This window comes from Bos indicus x Bos taurus, chromosome 6, assembly GCF_003369695.1.
Source record: "Bos indicus x Bos taurus breed Angus x Brahman F1 hybrid chromosome 6, Bos_hybrid_MaternalHap_v2.0, whole genome shotgun sequence".
Taxonomy (NCBI): domain Eukaryota; kingdom Metazoa; phylum Chordata; class Mammalia; order Artiodactyla; family Bovidae; genus Bos; species Bos indicus x Bos taurus.
Window position 1 is genome coordinate 82,193,038 of NC_040081.1, and position 19,141 is coordinate 82,212,178.

Genomic DNA, 19,141 nt, shown 5'->3' on the forward strand with positions numbered 1-19,141 from the left:
TATTTATAAGCTAAGGCTCAAAATACTTTCAAGCATAAACAGATGTGACCTTATCCCTAAGGAACTTAGAATAGGCGGTTCTGAGTCAGAAGCTCAATGAAACACAGAATCAAAACCTGTCTAGTTAGATTTCACCCAATGCACTGTTCCTTCTGCAGTACATTACTATCTAAATTATGCTTCAGGGTTTCTCTGGTGGCTCAGTGGTAAAGAATCCGCCTGCAAATGCAGGAGACATGGGTTCTGTCACTGGCCTGGGAAGATCCCACATCCCACAACTAAGCCCATGCACCACAACTACTGAGACTGTGCTCTAGAGCCCAGGAGTTGCAACTTCTGAGCCCACAGTGGCAACTACTGAAGTCAGAACTCTCTAGAGCTTGTGCTCATCAACAAGTAAAGCCCACACACCACAACTAGAGTGGACCCTGCTCATGACAACTAGAGAAAAGCCTGCTCAGCACTGAAGACCCAGCACAGCTAAATAAATAAAATTATTTTCAAAAATCCTGTTTAAAAAATTATGTTTGATTAATTCAAGAATATCTATATCTTCCTTAGAGCAAACCATCTCACTCTTGTGAGGAGGTCTAATTATTAAGAATTTTTTACCCCCTTAATTTTATTTGTCCATCAGTAACAAAAAAAGGAGAGGGAACATCTCTTCAAATATCTGAAAACCCCTCCTCTCCAAAAATATCCCCTTTGTTTATTCTCTAAGCTCCATTCTCTGCTTCCTTCACACAGTCTTCTGAAATGACTTTTCAGTACAGCTTTGTTTTCTTTTCATGTAACTCTCTTTTGGTCCTTAGGCGGATTAAAGCTCAACCCATCCAAAACATATCATGTTTATTTTCAAACAATTAACTCTTCGTCTTTCTAATTTTTCATGAAGCAAGATTCAAGGTTCATGAGTCAACTAGGATTCACTTTGCTTTGTTTTGTTTTTTTTCCTGAGATTTATTTTCTTAATGGGGATAATTTATACAGAAAATCTAGAGACACACACAAAGATTTTGTTCAATTTTCACAAAAAAGAATGAGAACCAATAAATAATTTGAGGTCAAATAATTTGCCATGGCAACAAAACTATGGGGTGGAGTAGAGTGGGACTTGAGACAAAAATAGAATTAACAGCACATAATCAATCTCTTGATGGTTTTAGTGAATAACTGTGGCTTTCGATGCTGTTTTAAAGAAGGGTCAAAGACTAGGGTGTGCTGAGAAAGATGTGGTGAAGTTGAAGTGGAAGTCATTCAGTCGTGTCTGACTCTTTGTGACCCCATGTCCATGGAATTCCCTGGCCAGAAAACTGGACTGGGTAGCCTTTCCTTTCTCCAGGGATCTTCCCATCCCAGGGATCAAACCCAGGTCTCCCACACTACAGGCAGATTCTTTACCTGCTGAGTCATAAGGGAAGCTCAAAAATACTGGAGTGGGGAGCCTATCCCTTCTCAAGGGGATCTTCCTGACTCAGGAATTGAACCAGTATCTCCTGCATTGCAGGCAGATTCTTTAGCAACTGAACTATGAGGGAAGCCCAGTGAAGTCAATGAAAATAAAGTAATTCAGTTAATATCAGTTCAGTTCAGTTCAGTTCAGTCGCTCAGTCGTGTCTGACTCTTTGCGACCCCATGAATCACAGCATTCAGGCTATCTGCTACACCTTGCTTTACATATTAAACCTGAGCTCAGTAGGACTGAATGACCACCTCAAATACTGAGAAGGAATAATCTCAAAGAATTAGCCAGTTTGCCTAGAAAGAGTAGGAGGCTATTACTTTCTAAAATGCAATGAACAAGTACAAACAACTCCAGGTGCTCTGATAAGTCACTATCTTAGTGATGAATTGCTTTCTGATGCAGTTTATCACTGCCCTGTAGAGACAAGGTATGGAGAGAAAAGAAAAATGAGAACAAGATTTGTAACTTTCTTTATTTTCTGATGAAATATGTAACATCTATTAGTGTTATTTTCATAAACCTATATATAGGCTTAATATATTTTCAAGTTATTTCTGTTTTATTTAATTCTATTAGCTTCCTACCTTCACATTTAAATATCATATTTTAATTCCTAAGATTGTAAAATATATTTTCTAAAAATTACTATTTCATCATCAAGTCCTAACTTCCAATATATGTTTCCTACTTTTTGTGTGTTTGCTTTTGGCAAGTCTTTTTCCCTACTTTTGAAAAAAATAAAACATTTTATCTTTATACATAGAAATTCATTGAGTTTCTTATAGTCTCATTGTGCTTAAGAATGATAGAAAAACACTGTATGATATAGAAAATGAAGAAAAAATATTTTGATTTGAATCTATATCTGAGTGTCTGATTCTTTTTTTTTTTTTTTATTCTCTCTGAATACCATGGTTTCTTTTCTAGAAAAGAGACTGACAAGCCTACTTAATTTTTTATATTGGCCATGGTGATAACTTCCTATTAAATATTTAATATTGTTGTACTGATAAAGAACATAAAACATTATGCAAAACTTGGCACAAACATGATTCAGGAGAGCATCTGCTGGAAAATAAAACACTTGAGAGCCTGGAACTTAGCACGTGGCAGTGCTCTGGAGAAGATAAGCCAGGCAACTCATGGAATTCAATGACGTTACTATGGGCTTTTGTAATGATTTTCCACTCATGCTTAGAGTGAATCTCGGTGTCTCAGCTGCTGGATGAGCTTAGAGTGATGGGGCAAATCTTCCACAAATTTGTCCTAAGGACTTTGTTCCATTTGTAGCTACTTAATAAATAAATAGTTTCTCTAACTCAGTCTCAGAACATTAAAGCAAAATCAACTTCTAAATGTTTATCAAGTACTTTCACAACAGGTATGCTGCTGCTGCCGCTGCTAAGTCACTTCGGTGGTGTCCAACTCTGTGCGACCCCATGGATGGCAACCCACCAGGCTCCTCTGTCCCTGGGATTCTCCAGGCAAGAACACTGGAGTAGGTTGCCATTTCCTTCTCCAATGCATGAAAGTGAAAAGTGAAAGTGAAATCACTCAGTCGTGTCCGACTCTAGCGACTCCATGGACTATAGCCTACCAGGCTCCTCCGTCCATGGGATTTTCTGGGCAAGAGTACTGGAGTGGGGTGCCATTGCCTTCCCCATAACAACAGTTCTAATACATCATATGTATGTTACAGTGGGCAGTACCTGATTGGGGAAAAAATAATCTTGCTGTACAAATGTGGTTTTTCACCAAAATAAAAATTACCATCTTTAAATGATTTATATATCTGTAAGAGAATCACTACTACCTGGAGATGGAATTACTGCTTGGTAATGATTCTACATCATTTAGAGATGACAAAAGTTAAACATTTAAGTCCTTGTTTTAAAAGTTAGAACATATATTGTAAATCTCCTTTAGTGTACTGTGATGACAAACAGGAATTCTTAGAAGAGACAATTTTTACTGGTTCTCTTTTCTGGGGAAATCATTCACTATAATTAAGGCAAAATGAGATCACTATTTTGGTACAACATCCTCCTTTCTGTAAAATATAAGAAATTTCACTTTCCCTTTAAAGATATTGAGATAAGAAGAGTCTAAATATTTAATATGGTGAGTTTTTCTCATGAAATTAGGAAATCTTACAATAAACAATCCAAAAAACATTGAACACAAGAATATGATAGAAGAATGAGTGTTGTATTAAAAAAAAAAGAAAAGCATGGGAAAAAGTCATTATCAGAATCAGAATTAAAAAAGGATGCTGTGTTGAAATTTAAAATTTAAAAAATGGATCAAATGAAATTGACATATTAAATTTAAGATAGATTTCTAGAGGGAGTATCTATATAAGGGAATTATATTCATTCAAGTATATGCTCAAAATGGTGGGTAAGAAAAAGAGCCATTCCTTTCAAGACACATTTAGTGATCACTTATATACGTGTGCACACACAAAAAGGTTAAGATAAAATTTAGGCTAATTATCTAATGAAAAATAATGATCAGTTAACAAATAGTGTTTCTTTCAAATTCAATAATCTTAAACTTTAGGACACTGAATATATTGTTAGCATCTCCAATGAATTCAAAATTATACTGCAGACCATGTTCTGTGCAATCAAACAGAGCTAAGATCAAATTCAAGCCCTGCCTCTTACTAGGAAGAAGGAAATGGCAACCTACTCCAGTATTGTTTCCTGGAGAATCCTATGGACAGAGGAGCCTGGAGGGCTGCTGTCCATGGGGTTGCACAGAGTCAGACATGACTGAAGCGATTTAGCATGCATGCATGCATACATTGGGGAAGGAAATGGCAACCCACTCCAGTATTCTTGCCTGGAGAATCCCAGGGACAGAGAAGCCTGGTGGGCTGCCATCTATGGGGTTGCACAAAATTGGACATGACTGAAGCGACTGAGCAGCAACAGCCTTTTACTAACAGTGCAACTTCTCCTATTTGGAAGCCAATTACCTTATACAAAAAAAAAAAAAAAAAAGAAAAGATATTGTACAAAAATAACTTACTTGACAGACTTTTTTTTTTTCCCCAAAGCACACTATATGGTGCAGAAGTAGGTGGCTATAAATGATAATCACTAAAATTTGTGAGCTTTATAGTGTTTTACATACTTCAACATATTCTTCTGGTTATCAACTTAGTCTCATATATAAAAATAATGAAATTATATATGATATATAAACTCAGTATTCTTTCTGTGTATTTCTACATAAGTATGTACAGATGTAATATAATTTTCCACAGGCAAAGTTAAAACACTCATTCATAGTAATTTAGCAGAATGTTAAAATGTATTAACTCCACACACACCTTCATGAAATGCATTCCACAGCCTAATATCTTATAAATAGATAAAATTTACTTTAATAAGAAAAGATATATACTATATAAGCATTTTTTATAGGGTCAGGTGATTTAAATTGGAAACCTCAAGATTTACCAAACCAAGTCAACTAAACCCAGTGTTAGCCCTTAATAAATATTGGGCTAAGTAAATCTTGACTTTAGTAATCTTATAATTTAAAGTATGCATGTAGATACACATCTACACATAAATTTTAATATATCTTGAGCTCACTATAAATTTTAATAAAGCATATCTATTTTAATCACTCAAACTGTGTCAGTAATTTAGCCTCAAAAGTATGGCTGGTCTTATCTATAGAGACATAAAGAGGACTAGGACCTTATTATGTGAAAGACAAATTGTGTTGTTAGTTTAGATTCAGTAAAGTCTCAGTGAAATTATTATGAACCCAGAGGCTAAGAAAGAAATTGATGAAGATTATGCCTATAACAGTTTGTTCTAGGAATTAGATTTGTATAAATAATCAGTTTATTGAAAAAAAGTTTTAATATGGTCAGAAAACAAAAGAGATATGCATTCTGCTGATGATATAAAGCAAAAATTTCCCTGATTGATAATTTGAGGCTCTCCCAGTGATGGATGTGAAGGGAGTATGAAGACATAAACTGACCAACTACACTTCTATGTGGGATCAGATGATGAGAAGATATTTCAGTTATTTCTGTGTTAGAGAGGAGGACTAGAGCTAAATTAAATCTTACAGAAGAAGAAAACAAAGGTCTCAGAAACAAAAGGAATTTCCATGAAAAAAACCCACATATAAGAAATGATATTTGGCAAAACTAATACAATTATGTAAAGTTTAAAAATAAAATAAAATTAGGGGAAAAAAAAGGAAAAAAAAAAAAAAAGAAACAAGTCAGATCCCTTCTCTTAAAATTGAAGATAGACAGTCAGTAAGACATTTTGGAAAGTGTTAGTTGCTCAGTCATACCCAGCCCTTTGCAACCCCATGGTGTATAGCTTACCAGGCTCCTCTGCCCATAGAATTCTCCAGGCAAGAATACTGGAGTAGGTTGCCATTCCCTTCTCCTGGGGATCATATCAAACCCAGCTCTCCTGCATTGCAGGTGAATTCTTTACTGCCTGAGCCACCAGGGAAGTCCCAGACATTTTGGAACTACTACCTATAGACAAGGACAATTGTATTTCATTAATTATAGTTAGGTTTGAGGATAATGGAGTGAAGAGACTAAAAGGAGAGAAACAGTTCATTTGAAGCCTTAGCAGAAGAGTTTTAATATGACAGTGAAGTTGGAGGTGTTTCAGGTTATTGCCTGTGAAGTAAATGTTCATGATATGTAATACTGTAAATCAGTGTCGCTGAGGGAGTGTTCAAAGAAAGTAAGATACACTCAGTGTTACTAGACAGGGGAACAATATGGTTGGTTGATCCCTGGACAAAGTGGAGGTTGGGGCACCGACTCTTCATGTGGTAGAAAATCCACTTAACAGATTGTAGTCAGTCCTCCTTTTACACTGTTTCTCTGTAACCACGGTTCTGCTTCTGCAGATTCAGCCAGCTACCAACTGTATAGTAATTTAGTACTTGCTGTTGAAAGCTATCCACCTACAAGTGGACCCAAGTGGTTTCCACCTATGTTGTTCAAGGGTCAACTGTATATAGATGAAGTTCAAAGATAGGTAGATATTGGATCCATCAAAGGTTACATACCAGCTGGCAGGACCCAAAACTGGGTGCACTGGGATGGCAAATGCTTGCCTGCCAAAAAAGAAGAAATTTGCTCTGTATTGCTTCCTATAAGGACCTCTGCAAGACAGTATCCAAATCAGACATTAGAAGATAAAATGTTTAGTTCAAAAACCAAAGAAAAAGGAAATTAAATACTGTTTCTCTGGAACTGCAAATAATGGCATCCCCTGTCATACTGAAACAGGAAAGGAGCTACATACAAAACAGCTTAACTTTTTAAAACTTGCCTAAACTTGTCTAACAGTGTATCAAAAACTGGAGGTACTTTGCTGACAAAGGTCTGCATCATCAAAGCTATGGCTTTTCCAGTAGTCATGTATGGATGTGAGAGCGGGAACACAGAGCTGAGTTACCGAAGAATCGATGCTTTTGAACTGTGGTGCTGGAGAAGACTCTTCACAGTCCCCTGGATAACAAGGAGATCAAACCAGTCAATCCTAAAGGAAATCAACCCTGAATATTCATTGGAAGGGTGGATACTGAAGCTGAAACTCCAATAATTTGGCCATCTGAAGTGAAGAACTGACTCATTGGAGACCCTGATGCTGAGAAAGATAGAAGGGAAAAGAAGGAGGGGTCGGCAGAGGATGAGATGGTTCAATGGCATCACTGACTCAATGAACATCAATTTGAGCAAACTCTGGGAGATAGTGGATGACAGAGGAGCCTGGTGTGCTGCAGTGCATGGGGTGGCAAAGAGTCAGACATGATTTAGTGAGTGAAGAACAACTACAAAACTTGCCTAAAGACAAAAGGAAACAACAAAGAAAAATGAAGCACCCTTATTAAGAAAAACATATAACAGGAATAAATATTTCTGCTGTCATTAAATTAACTTAAGTCCCTCAAAGTCTGGGACATTGAAATTTCTGGAAAGGTATGAGTGAAGTTGGGAGATCCCCATGCTGTAACACCATTGCTTAGATACCAGGCATTGTAAACATCAAAGCTCAAAGCAGCTTCAAGTCAAGTAGAAACCTGCTAGTAAAGAATCTCCATTGGAGACAAGTTTGGGACTTAAAAAAAAAAAAAAAAAGCCCTTCCACTGGATGTAGAGATTTTAGAGCAAAAGAATGCAGTCAGTCCCAGTCTTCATGGTGTAGTGCTAAGACATTAGAAGATTTCACTGAAAACTGAAAAAGTCATATAGACTAGGAAAAAAAGCAAGGGTGGAGCTGTGAATGAACACATTTAATTTGAGGGATACCTGCTTTAATTGTAGGATAACTGTTAACAAAAGATCATGGTTGTATCATCATTTAGGAAGAAAATTCTCACAAGTAAAATAAATTAAAAGTAAAAGGAATATTAAAATACCAAGATAAGAAAACCTCCAGAATTAGCTATGCCTGAAACACCAGACCGATTATCTGGTTATGTATTTATTCAAGTTATACTCTCAGAAATATTTATCTTCACCCTGTCTGAGAAGGCAGTATGATAAGGGTGTTCAGCTCTTACCTCCTCTACGTGTGCTTTCACCATAAACTTATTCAGAGATTCCTCCTAACTACATTTAAGTGTGTAGGTTGAGGACACTGGAAAACTGGGTTAGATTGGCATCGTATTGACACCGACAGCATTGACTTATTCAATAAATATTTGCTGATGTCTTTTAAGCCACTTATTCATTCAGTAAATGAGTTTTGAATGGCTCCTATTTGCTGACTCTGTTCAGGCATTAATGATTCAACTGTGAGCAAGATGGTATTCAACTTCATAAATCACACACTGGAGTGTGAGACAAACAAATTATCCTTTATGTGAGCAGCTGAGGAAGGACAAAGGGCAAGATCTTTGTAGGAGAGGATCTGATCATGAAATTGAGAGCATGTGATATTAGACATATCATCATTCAGATACTGAAATCAATAAAATTGGGTCACGAGCAGTGTTAAAGTGACAGTGATGCCAATACTATATACATGGAAGGCAAGAATGCTTTAAAGGACTGGGAAATGTCTGTAGCAAGGAATGGTGTAGGTGGTAGACTCTGATATCAGACATGCTGTTCAGAATGAGTGCAGTTATAGTGGAGAAAGGGAGACTAAGCTGAGATTGAAAGAAGTCATACCCAGACTCACTCCAGGCCAAGTGGTTCTGAAGGATGGGAAAGAAAACAACCATCTCCTGAAAGAAATGTAAGAGGAGTAGAAAATAATCAGATTTCAGTTAAAGGAAGAAGGTGAAAGGAATCTTAAAGACTTTGAGAAGAGAGAGGAAATGGCTGATGACTAACTATGTATTCCAGAGGACAAAGTGGGAGAGTTATAGAAAGTGGGATGGAGTTTGTCAGTTACTATTCTTGACATAGATTGTGTCTGAAGATTAGGGTATGTGCAATAAGAAGTGACTTGGGAGACTGCTATATCTTGGGGTGACCAATGTCAGTGCTCAAGTGGTCAGTTGTGTCCAACTCTTTGTGACTCCATGTAGCCTGCCAGGCTCCTCTGCCCATGGAATTTTCCAAGCAAGAATACTGGGGTGTCATTTCCTACTTCAGGGGTTCTTCTCAACCCAGGGATCAAACCTGCCTCTCTTGCATCTCCTACATTGACAGGCAGATTTTTTACCACTAGCACCACCTGTGAAGCCCTAAGAGAAGAAAAGATCCTGTGCATTCATGGCCTTTGATCAGTTTTGGACTTAATGGCCTGCATATTGAATGCTTTCTTCTCACTTCCTTGTGATGGCAAGCACAGTATATCACATTTGTGCCCTATGTGGGTATCCATCTCTCAGTTGCTTCAAACTTTGGGAAGAGGGATAATCAGTTGGCTTTCTGTCAATTGCACATCCCAATTCAAGGATCTTACTCAGGTTTTAGAAAAACAAAGATGGTAGATTATAGAACTTAAAGTTTGAATTATTATTATTTTTTCATTTCAAATCCAGTGTTCTTTCCACTGCACTGCTGTACTTTTAGCAGTGAAAAAGAACTGATTACACAGTATAGGATAGGGAAGCCTGACGTGCTGCAGTCCATGGAGTTGCCATGAGTTGGACATGACTGAACAACTGAACAATAACAACACACAGTATATACTGCATTAAGTAACTGTTAATATCCTTCAAAGTGATACCTGTGAATCATCCCAGAAGTAGAGCAGATACAGAAGCAGTCTGTCATCCATTTCCATCAAAACCAACACAATTTTCCTAAAAATATTTAAGTAAAAGTTTAGGTGATCACTTTTCTGCAGATCCAGTTATTCCCATGAGATAAGATCTAATATAAATTATTAGACAGGTTTTTACTTGTACCCCTGCCAGGGTTCACTTCTCTCCACATGAAGTCTCAAGGAACTTTATGTCTTATGAATAAACTCTGAAACCAAACTGGATTAAAATCCCAGACTGACCAAGATTTAGCTGTATAACCTTTAGCAAGTTTCTTAATCTCTCTATCCCTCAATTTTTTCATGTGAAACAATACAAATAATGATATTATCTACCTCAAAGGGTTGTTGTGAAGACTCAATGAATGAGTATATGTAAAATGTTTAGAGGATTCCCTGGGCACAGAGAAAGTACTACAGAAGTACTGTTATTATCACTTTCTTTCTTTTGACTTTACCTGAAGTTTCTTTGGATATCCACATATTGGATTTCTCTTACAAGTTTACACAGAGGACCTTTGTTGTTTGTGATTTTAGCTTTCCTGGTTTAGACTGACTTTATCATCTTGTTAAGATCCCATTAATGCTAATGAATTTGTTAATTCAACAAGTATTCGTTGAGTGCCTCTTATGTATCACAATTTGTGACATTACTGGTGAACAAGACAGTGTCTACCTTCAAGGAGTTTATGTTCAAGTAAAATAAGATGGTTAGTAATCTGCAAGTTTGGGGAAATAGAAATTTAAATACCATATATTATGAGATAGGTGAAGAAAGGCTTAATTAGGAGTCAAATGTCTGGCATCATTATTTAAATTTTATCTTTTAAAATGTGGCCTGTGGTGGATTCATATTGATGTATGGCAAAACCAATACAATACTGTAAAGTAATTAACCTCCAATTAAAATAAATAAATTTAAAAAATAAATAAATAAAAAATAAAATGTGGCATTCAGCATTGCCTATATTTTATTTAAAATTATTAGATATGGTGATCGTTCCTAATTTAGATTTTCTTTAATTTTTTTTTAAAATTTAACAAGGATGTACTCTATTGGATTCTCTCCTTGTTCTCTGATCCTTTCTTTGGTTCCAAAATCATCACTGGTCAGTAAACACATGTTGAATGAATGGTTATTTTGCCTGTCTTATTAGCATTGTAGAGCCTACATTGAAAACAGCAATTAGCTTGATTCACAGTGTTACAATGAATCTTACTAAACCAATTTTGTCCACTGCAATTATAGGTCCCAGAGCACAGGACACTCCTATGGCAGATACCATATTCTGAAGAGCAAGTAGTATTCACTTTTTCTTTGCTGCTTTGATGGTCATAAGCAATTTACAAGTGGTAGAGAAAACCAAAGCTACAGAAACAATTTTCTGAAATGGTCCTTGTGTGATGAGCACAGAGAAACTGTACTTAGTTATAAAAGTATTAACTACATTTACAGTATTACAATAAAGTATTAAAGCTACACAGTTAAGTAGCAACATACTGCTTAATTTAATATAATTAGGACTATGTAAATCTATAATGCATATGTCATATCTTTTTCTAGAATGTCCCACTGATATTTTTTGAAAATTGACTGAGGAAGCATCAAGTAAAAAAAGAGCTCTGAATGTGCAAAATTAATAATGCTAAGTTCAGTGAGGGCTCCTGGTTTGGGAACTGAAGTTGGAGAGCTTTTGAAGTCTACATAATAAATGAAACAGCACCCCACTCCAGTACTCTTGCCTGGAAAACCCCATGGATGGAGGAGCCTGGTAGGCTGCAGTCCGTGGGGTCGCTAAGTCGGACACGACTGAGCAACTTCACTTTCACTTTTCACTTCATGCTTTGGAGAAGGAAATGGCAACCCACTCCAGTGTTCTTGCCTGGAGAATCCCAGGGACGGGGGAGCCTGGTGGGCTGCCGTCTATGGGGTCGCACAGAGTCGGACACAACTGAAGTGACTTAGCAGCAGCAGCAAGAGCTTATTCAGCCATCTGGAAGCTGAACTGGATGTATCTTGGATCTCATGACTTCTGTGAAGAAGGTGATTTTTTTCAGGCATGACTCAAAGGAACTGCTGCTGCTGCTGCTACTAAGTCACTTCAGTCGTGTCTGACTCTGTGTGACCCCATAGATGGCAGGCCAGCAGGCTCTTCTGTCCCTGGGATTCTCCAGGCAAGAATATTGGAGTGGGTTGCCGTTCCCTTCTCCAGGGGATCTTCCCAAACCAGGGACTGAACCTGGGTCTCAGGCATTGCAATCAGATTCTTTTTTGACTGAGCCATCTGTTGGTAAGCAATCAATTGTAAACTGAATGAACATTTCCAAAACTTGATGACAAAGCTCAGAGACAAAGATAAGTTTCTTTTGATAGAGCAAGTACGAGTGAGCCAGGCAGGGGACACACTGAAGTGATGTATAAATCTCTAGAACTACAATAATAAAGGATTTAATTTGCAAGTGTTTGTATATTTCAATCACTTATTCTATGGGCACCATCATAATAAAAAATTGAGTTATAAATACATGCATTTTCAAAAGTATAAGACAAATATTCCTTACAATACAAAGTCTTTAAGTTTTATCAGATCAGTTCAGTCACTCAGTCGTGTCCAACTCTTTGCAACCCCATGAACTGCAGCATACCAGGCCTCCCTGTCCATCACCAACTCCCAGAGTCCACCCAAACTCATGTCCATTGAGTCAGTGATGGCATCCAACCATCTCATCCTCTGTCATCCCCTTCTCCTCCTTCCCTCAATCTTTCCCAGCATCAGGATCTTTTCAAATGAGTCAGCTCTTCGCATCAGGTGGCCAAAGTATTGGAGTTTCAGCTTGAACATCAGTCCTTCCAATGAACATCCAGGACTGATCTTTAGGATGGACTGGTTGGCTCTCCTTGCAGTCCAAAGGACTCTCAAGAGTCTTCTCCAATACCACAGTTCAAAAACATCAATTATTCGGTGCTCAGCTTTCTTTATAGTCCAACTCTCACATCCATACATGACTACCATAGCCTTGACTAGATGGACCTTTTATAATGAGCTACAAATACTTTAAATACATCAACAATGAAGCATCTGACATTTTATCATTTCCAAATGAGTATCTATTGGTTTTTAAAGTTTTCTGTTTGTTAAAGAAACCACACAAACTTTACATTTTATTTTCAGTTTATTTCATTGTTAATTAAAACATACATAGAAGTTGGCCATAAAAAAAAAATGGAAGACAGCCTTTGTCAAAAGCTATTTATGGTTTCTATTACTAGGAATGAATCAGCATTGCTCTATATACTTTAACTACAAAATAGCTTCCTGAATCTACTTTTATACCATTATGTACTATGCCAAGGTTTACTGCAGGGTTTGTGGCTGAGCAAAAGAGATCCACAGAAAAAAGAATAATTTACTGTATGTAGCTAATATATGATTTTATAAATCCTGTATATAGTGTATAAAAACTACTCTTGCAAATGCATGATTAGAAATTGTTCAAAGATGCCAGTTACACATGACTGTATTTTCTTAAATTAAGAAATCCTTTTATAACCAGAATTTCCTTTTTGTCTTCAAGTTACTTATTCCTTAATCATAATATATATTACTGATTTTATTATTTACTGGAGTAGATTGAAATATTCATCTCAATTCTAACTCCTCACATCCATGCCATGACCCTATCATGAGAAAGTATACTTCCATACCTACTTCTTGACTTTAGCCTAACCATGTGACCTGCTTGACTAATGGGATGTTAGTAGACATGATATAAACAGAGAATTGAATTGAGATTATGTTACTGAGTTTAACTTCTTGAAGTCCGGGAATCCTATGTATATACTGCAGAAACAGAGAGTTTTACAAAGGGTGAAGTACTTAGTCAACAGAAAACAAACAAAATGTTTGTTGGCCTGTTTCTGAATAGTTACTGAAGTTATATTCATCCATTAGCATAGTAGACTAAGTTATTTGGATTCATTTTGAGTAAATTGATAATTGGTCAGATAACTCCACTTCAGAAGCAGTTTGAGCCTCCAATCCCCCTAACATTACTTATCCCTGCTTCTAACCAAGAGATATTTTTAAGTAACAGTTTCACAGTAATTATAAAAATTTAGACACAACTTGAGTTACTAATCCCATTGCATGGGACCACTTAGAGTTTTTATTTATGTGCAAAGTTGTTAAGGTTAAAGAAAACTTTTAAGGGTAAGTATTTTGCTTTACAAAGGTAAGTTTGAGTTTTAATATAAACTATCTCACTGAATTTCAATATTATACAATTTGATGTGTAGGAAAAATAATGATAATTACTGGTGAATACATGATTATTTCATATTATTGCTAAAAATATTGTAATTTAAGTTAAGAAGTATATTAATAAAGGATCCTTTGGGGATGTCAAACATGGTAGTTCAAATTCCTAAGGACAAGAATTACCTACACAGAGTTCCCTGAGCCTATGCCCCAGAATGAGGCATCTATAGAATTGACCATGTGTGTGTGCTTAGTCACTCAGTCATGTCTGACTCTTTAAAACATCATGGACTGTAATCCACCAGGCTCCTCTGTCCACGGGGATCCTCCAGGCAAGAATACTGGAGTGGCTTTCCATGCCTTCTTTCAGGGGATATTCTCAACCCAGGGATCAATCCCAGGTCTCCCTCATTGCAGGCAGATTCTTTACCATCTGAACCATCAGTGAAGCCCTGACCACAGCTGGAACAAATCTGGACCAGAAAACAGCCTCAGTACAGTCAATCAACACTCAGTGAAGGTGAGAATAGACACTTAACTTTCATGAGCCCTGAGTGCTGTGATAGCATGCTATTAAGGCTTATTGTGTCATTAGTATACCAAGACACCTACTATCTTTTAAGACTTTGGCTTATTTACTGTTCAAATTGTTTTATAAACCATTTCATCTCACACAATGTCTCAATCACAGTAAATCTGTTGACTGATGGATATTCAGCTTTAAACTGAAGGAATTTACAATCTTACTGAAGATTTAAAAGTCTATATGAAAAATTATAATAATGCAGGGCACAATATGATTGGACAAATGTTTTTTGTGTGATGGATGTTACAGGAGTTCAGTTTGGTTCAGTCACTCAGTCGTGTCTGACTCTTCGCAACCCCATGAATCGCAGCATGCCAGGCCTCTCTGTCCATCACAAATTCCCGGAGTTTACTCAGACTCACATCCATCAAGTTGGTGATGCCATCCAGCCATTCCATCCTCTGTTGTCCCCTTCTCCTCCTGCCCCCAATCCCTCCCAGCATCAGAGTCTTTTCCAATGAGTCAACTCTTCGCATGAGGTGGCCAAAATATTGGAATTTCAGCTTCAACATCAGTCCTTCCAATGAATACCCAGGACTGATCTCCTTTACAATGGACTGGTTGGATCTCCTTGCAGCCCAAGGAACTCTCACGAGTCTTCTCCAACACCATCTACAGTTGAAAAGCTCAATTTTTTGGTGCTCAGCTTTCTTCACAGTCCAACTCTCACATCCATACATGACCACTGGAAAAACCATAACCTTGACTAGATGGACCTTTGTTGGCAAAGTAATGTCTCTGCTTTGTAATATGCTATCTAGGTTGGTCATGGCTTTCCTTCCAAGGAATAAGTGTCTTTTAATTTCATGGCTGCAATCACCATCTACAGTGATTTTGGAGCCCCCCAAAATAAAATCTGAGACTGTTTCCACTGTTTCCCCATCTATTTCCCATGAAGTAAAGGGACCAGATGCCATGATCTTCATTTTCTGAATGTTGAGCTTTAAGCCAACTTTTTCACTCTCCTCTTTCACTTTCATCAAGAGGCTCTTTAATTCTTCTTCACTTCTGCCATAAGGGTGATGTCACCTGCATATCTGAGGTTATTGATATTTCTCCTGGCAATCTTGATTCCAGTTTGTTCTTCATCCAGCCCAGCATTTCTCATGATGTACTCTGCATATAAGTTAAATAAGCAGAGAGTTAGAAAGAGGAAATAAAATGTAGAAGATTGGTGACTCTTTGAAAGCTAATGTAGGGGAATCGATGAAGTCTCTTGAAGGAACAATTTTGGGCTGTATTTGAAGGACTGATTGAATATAGAATATTTAGAGGATAGGGAAATGCATTTGAGAAAATAAAATATAGAACAAGGGCACGATTGAACTCAGGGACAGGTATGTAATTGAGGGGGTATCTTTGGAAACAGACTGTATTGGGTTCAAGTTTTACCTCCTGTCCACTTAAGCAACTGAGGGAATATTACTTAACATTTCGAGGCCTTTGTTCTCTTCTCCAGACATGAGCTACTTTCTTAGTGAGATTATTCTGAGATCAAGTGAAGTAGGTTACAAACTTACAGGCATATTTCATACATTAATGAAAGAAACTATTAATTTCTATTCCTCATTTGATTTTTTCTCATTCTCCATATACTTATTTTGGCTTTACAGTCTTATTTCCATTTCTGTGATCAATACCTATCTACTTTTTTAATACTCATTTTAAGTCTGGGAGTTTGAAGCTAAGAGAAAAAGAGCCATAATACTGGGAGATGAATAAACAGAATGAGATTCTAGTATTCTTTTTTCAGTTAACCAATGTATCCAATAACTGTCTTCTAAACAGTGATACCAAAAGAGTTATGAATTTCCATGTATTCTGGGGTATGAATAATTAGGAAGGGGAATCACAAGTGAGAAATGAAAAATAATTTTTTTTCTTTTCCAGGAGTTAATAAACAGGAGCAAACAGAGGGTAGCAATAGAGAGAGATTAGGCAAGAGGCATGTGTGCACACATACTGTTACACTCACACACAGCATCTTATCACAAGGTTTTCTGAGGTTTAAAGTGCCAGCACTGAGACATGTTCAATGTTTCACTGAAAAAAATTCTGTTGCATAAAACGTGTCTTTAGATGCAAACAAACTTCTGCATTATTTCTAGGTCAAGAACACATGTTTTGAATGAAGATGCTTTCTGCTTTCGTATTTATATTTGCTATGATGTTGTCCTTGTTGTTTTGCATCTCTACAAAACATTGCATTTATAACACTGTTTATAAATAAATAAAAATGATTTTCAAAAGAGCAAACTAACTTGTATTTGACAGAAGCACCAATTTTTTTTGGAGGACCCTCAATTCAGAAATAATTTTGTTAATCAACACAGTTCAAAATGTAAAAGCATGCACTTATTTACAATGTGTTAAATAGAACTAAAATACCTAATAAAAATTACTTTGTTGAGATTATGCTTCACACTTTTTAAGGCAGACTTGTGGTGGAATTGGGGAAACTCAGTTCTGAGGTGCAATAGAGATAGTAAAGTTCAAAAAAACAAATGGAGAGGCCAGAGAGAACAGAAGTTGTAGGGTGTCCTCCCTCTGAGTTATAATTGTTCCATGAGCTCTAAGGTTTCAAAGGGAAAGAGCAACTTGGGCTTAAACTTGGTCATCATAACAAGAAAACTCAGAGACATTTTCGGATGTGACAGAGCAGCACACGTCCAGATATCAAGCAACAGTGAAAGCTCAATGCAGAATTATTATATTTTCAGAATAGAAAACAGTATTCAATTTCTACTGGGGAAGCTGGAATGAGTAGGAAAAGTGTCAGCATGTGGTTGGAAAGGGGTATTAGAGCAATTTTTAAACAATATGTTTTTGTATTGGAAAAACTGTTGTGATTTAGTGAGAGCCAAGGTAGATCAAGGAATAAAGTTGGTGAGGAATAAAGTTGCTCTCCCCACCTACAGCTGAGCATCACCTCAGTGATACCAGTCAAGTAACCTGAGACTGAAGTCACTGTAGCAGGGAATTATACCTTGAATGAGAGAAAAAGCACAGTGAACGTAGTGGAGACTAGAGGATGCCTAAAGCATGATGCTCACACACAATAGGGCTTGCCTCAGGGACACTGGATCATTCAGTAGCAGAAACATTCCAGGCTTCATCTAAACAGCAGAGATTTGTAATATAGAGTAGGCTTGGTTCTTTTATTGGTCCAAAATGAGCACATGGATAAAAGGATGAACAGGGCTGGACAAACAACATGTTAGATGGAAAATTAATTCAAGATAAAATAAAAACTTTAAGTAGAAATCAATGTATTTATCATATGTTATTCCTGTTAACTCTGATGGAACAAAATATTCTCAATGCTGAATATTTTTAGGCTTTGATTATTTTATTTAAGAAATTTATGAATTTAATTAAATTTATTTAAATCTTATCTCATAGATTCTCACCTATTATATTGATGAGATACATAATATACTCATCTGAGCCTACTTGGTACCCTTCAAAGATCTTTTCACAACTATTGGTGAGGCTGTAAGCATAAGACAAGACTCCAGTGTTATGTTCTAGCTTCTTAAAAGTTTTTGGCCTAGACTGTCTTCTACCCTATACCAAATTTGTTCTGTTCTGGTTTCTATTTTTTTTTTTTTTTTCCCCTGTTGCTTTGTTCTCATTGTTTTTTTTTTTTTTTTTCCTCATATGGGATTTCCCTTAGATTTTTTGTTTAGCTTTGATTTGTATGACCTTGCCTTTGAGTTTTTCTCGAGGATATTCAAACTGAGGATTTTTAAATCCTGCCCAAGTAACAGATCCAATGTTTTCAGTTCCCCTACTCCCATTCAGATCATTGGCTTCCAGGTACTCATTTGTCTAGGAGGGCATTTCAAACACAAAATTCACCATATGCTGCTGTTAAGTCGCTTCAGTCAAGTCCGACTCTGTGCAACCCCAAAGACGGCAACCCACCAGGCTCCTCCGTGCCTGGGATCCTCCAGGCAAGAACACTGGAGTGGGTTGCCATTTCCTTCTCCAATGCATGAAAGTGAAAAGTGAAAGTGAAGTCGCTCAATCGTGTCTGACTCTTAGCGACCCCATAGACTGCAGCCTACCAGGCTCCTCCGTCCATGGGATTTTCTAGGCAAGAGTACTGGAGTGGGTTGCCATTACCTTCTCTTAGTCACATTAGTTGAATTCTGGTAAAACACTAAAGTTCATTGCTGAAATATGAAATAAAAACTTTTTTCACCCCGTTTGTTGGAAAGCTTTCTTAAGGCAAGGACTTTGATTTTTTCGCCAGCACCTAACACAAAGCCCAGTCCACAGCTACACACATGCAGCATTTAGCAAGTAGTAGACTCATCAACTGACCTACTGACCCACGTAAATGAATGTTCAGTTCAGTTCAGTCGCTCAGTCATGTCCGACTCTTTGCGACCCCATGAATCACAACACACCAGGCCTCCCTGTCTATCACCAACTCCCAGAGTCCACCAAAACCCACGTCAATCGAGTCAGTGATACCATCCAACCATCTTATCCTCTGTCGTCCCTTTCTCCTCCTGCCCTCAATCTTTTCCAGCATCAAGGTCTTTTCAAATGAGTCAGCTCTTTGCATCAGGTGGCCAAGGTATTGGAGTTT